This window comes from Rhinopithecus bieti, unplaced genomic scaffold (assembly GCF_001698545.2).
Source record: "Rhinopithecus bieti isolate Rb0 unplaced genomic scaffold, ASM169854v2 scaffold_6946, whole genome shotgun sequence".
NCBI classification, from domain to species: Eukaryota; Metazoa; Chordata; class Mammalia; order Primates; family Cercopithecidae; genus Rhinopithecus; species Rhinopithecus bieti.
This window is the reverse complement of record NW_016805697.1, coordinates 492,721-496,146: the sequence shown is the minus strand read 5'-3', so window position 1 is coordinate 496,146 and position 3,426 is coordinate 492,721. Positions and strand designations below refer to the sequence as shown.

Genomic DNA, 3,426 nt, shown 5'->3' with positions numbered 1-3,426 from the left:
TTTTTTTTTTTTTTTTTTTTGGTGTTAGTATTGCCAAAGGTCATCTATTCACGAGTAGGTTAATTTACCATATGAAGGTCATTCACGTAGAAAGAAGCAAGAACTTCTTTTAGCTCAGTTTAATTCTCTCTTGGTGGTCTATCGCCTACCAAAAATACATACTTCTTTACATTCCATAGCATTGTATGTTCATATGGGTACATAAAGAAGTATGTACTCTGAGTAGGTATTACTAAGTTGTTAGCTGTAAAAACATGAAATATTTTATTTTCTTATTTGTTAGTGAAACATTCAGCTTACTGATGTAGAGCAATGGTAAATCATTTGCGGAGACTAATTTATCGAAGACTAAATTTTGTAATAAGTTTACCTGAAGCATGGCATTAATGGTTCCATATTCTTGGTGGACATAGACATTCCTAAACATTTGACCAGTTATCTGTTGAACTTTGTCCTGGTTTGATTCTTTTTGCAAGAGATTCATAGAATCAGTGTAGTGTTACAGAGTGTATTTCAGAAACTTAAGATCAGCCTAGTGTTTCTTCAGTCTTCAGGTGAATTTCTTCTTTTTTTGTAGTCTGCTTCTAGATCCTACAGGTAGATAGTAATTAATTAAATTGAATTTTTTTTTTTCTTTACAAACTAGATATCTTACTCAAAACCTAACAAATTAACAGTAACTATTTCTGATACTGACTCTGGAAGGTGAAACAACAAGGAGAAAAACCAGGATGAGTGTGGATGAATTGAACTTTTAAAGATTATGAATTTTTGTTAGTGTTTTATAAGGTCACAGATAAGGACTCATGATCATTTGAAAATTTGTCATTCTTTTTTCTTTATTAGTTCCTTACCTGAATTTTGCACTTTGGTGCTTCTCTTTGGGTTAAATACAATTATGGGTTGAATACAAATTCAAATAGATGTAGAAGTATCTAATTTTGGTGAGTTTAAGTTGTTTTGATTCTTTAATCTTTTTAGTATAAAGGATAACTGTCAGAATCATCAACTTTTACAAAGTATCACTTCAAAGAACTGAAAGGTTTTAGTCTATGAGCACCTGGGTTTTATTTACCTTGATGATTTAGCATGAAAAGAAATTATAGTTGGTAAGTAGCCTTCAGTTATTATGGTATTAGAAGGTTAATTTAAAACCTCAAGAAATTTTCAGATTTGGCAAAGGAGAAAAAAAAAGGGCAGGGATAGTAGAATTTCTGCAGCTTGTGACAAAAAGCTAGTGCAGCTTATAGAGAGCAAATCAGAATGTGGCAGTAGATAGCCCAGCACTACAGCAGTTTCAGCAATGCAGCATTAGAATTACACCATGCACGTTCTGATTTATTTTTGTGGCCAATTAATAGTAAGCATTCAGAAGTATTTTATGATCTGCCAAGTTTTTTGGTTGACTAAACCTTGAAATAGAAGCTAATAGTTTTAGAAAATAAGTATACTTTGGAAGCAGGATATGACTTATTAGAGATGCAAAATCATCACTTAATCTGAAACAATAATGACTAAATCTTTAATAATGTAAATGACAGTAATGTATTTGTACATTTTTAAGATCAAAAGTTACTGCCATGGTATTTGAACAATATTCCTTTTTACACTACGTTAGCTCTCAACTTGAATTGTGAAATTAGGCTATGGTTAGATAGAATTTAACAATGAGAACATATATCGAGTCAATAATAGGTAAGCATGCAGAAAGTCATAAGCATCCTTAAAAGTACAGGCCTGTGGTGCTCTGTTACCTGTAAGCTTAGTGTCATGCAGCATTTGCAGCAGGAAGAAAGGTAATGACCTAGAGAATCACATCAGCAGCAGCCATCTCATCTTGATTGTTCGTTCACTCTATTCGCTGATTCAGCATTTCTTTTCATGAGCCCGGTGAAGGAAGGGGATGTATCAGTGAACACAGAACCTCACCTTTTAAGATAAATTTGAAAAACAAACGAGCAAACAAAAAACAAGCTTACTTTTCCCTCTCCTCCCCTCTTCCCTACCAAAAAAAAAAAAAAAAAACCCACCAACAAAAAAACTCTACAATAAAATTGAATCAGTGTTGGCCATCTGATTTGGAATGTCATATAACACTCTTGCACAGTTATGTATGANCAGCTACTCGGGAGAGAGAAGAATTGCTTGAACCCAGGAGGTGGAGGTTGTAGTAAAAAAAAACAAAAAAAAAAAAAAAAAAAAAAAAAAAACCAGAACCCAAAACACACCTTATTCCCCCCAAATAACTGTAAACATTCACCCTGTTTTTCTTTGCCCTCCAGAATACATTGGGTTCTTCTGACTTCTTAGGAAATAGTCTGCATCTGTCTTGCTTTTAGATTTTTTTTTTTTTTTGGGTTTTTAGTTTCCAGGATTAAATAGTAGATCTGTAGTGAAGCTACCTTGTCACATCCAGAGGTCAAGTCTGCAAGCGAGGTCAGGACTTCCACATGGTCACTACGAGGCTAACTTATATTCTTCCTCAGTGACCACAGGCTAAACTGCTACAGCTTTATAGGCAGCTAAGCATTTGAAACATGCACTCCCAGGCAAACAGGCTCTCTTGTGCCTCTCTCTTCCCTGACCATATTTAGTCAACCATAGCAAAAAATAGCCTCTCAGCTGTCGATTGTCGATCCAAAAGCTGAGGAAGCCTTAATCTTGCTTTCTGCCTATTGATTGTTCATCCTGCGGTCCAAACACTGCTTTGCCATTTGTCCTGCCCCCCACTTTTTTTTGGGGGGGAGTAAGCACTGCCAAATAAAGCGGTCTCTCATGTTTCCACTTACATTTCCCAGATTTTCACTGAGCTTGCGCTGAGACTAGGAAAGCCTGATGCACTGTCACTATACTTAGAAGCACTGCAGAGAAAAAAGGAAAGAGGAAAAAAATTACCCTGGCCAGTAGCAAGATAATCTTCAGACAGTTATGGAACAAGTGAAGTCCCTCTGCTGCCAAAATATATTTTATAACCTGATTTTTTGATTGATAAAAAGTTATGGATGGTGATATATTACATAGCTAACGGCCTGAAAGGATTTTGTAGGGTTGTCTTTAGAGCTAGTTGTTGCCATATACATGCTTTTAAAATTTATTGAATAGTATTTGAATGGAAAATGTATAGAAATGGTAGGTAGGACCTGTATATTGGTGGTGGAGAGACACCATTAAGGGAGAAGAAAATAGTATGTAAATGATATCTTGGAAGTGCTACTTAAAACAATCCACTGTAAAGTTCAGTTAATTTTTTTAAATAATGCTTTGGTAAAAACAGGGTCCAGTATGCTTTTGAGAAATTATACAAGCATTCAAATGTATTTTATTATGAATTCTACTTTATATTCAAATGTGTAGTGTTTTTCCTGTCCCTTCTACATTGTCATGTTTCTCTAATTTTCTGAAGTAACTTTTTTTTTTTTTTTTTTT

General features: G+C 34.5%; 1 protein-coding gene and 1 long non-coding RNA gene across 2 annotated transcripts in view; one reads left to right on the top strand and one right to left on the bottom strand.

Moving 5' to 3' along the window:
- Window positions 1-3,426, top strand: part of MIB1 (MIB E3 ubiquitin protein ligase 1) — a 141,850-nt gene that overhangs the window by 98,388 nt on the left and 40,036 nt on the right. The gene's annotated exons all lie outside the window — the stretch shown is intronic.
- Window positions 371-2,487, bottom strand: LOC108530558 (uncharacterized). Its single transcript, XR_001885880.1, has 3 exons — window positions 2,403-2,487; window positions 1,755-1,929; window positions 371-591 (listed from the first exon to the last, which is right to left on the bottom strand). It is a non-coding gene; the product is annotated as an uncharacterized LOC108530558 (long non-coding RNA).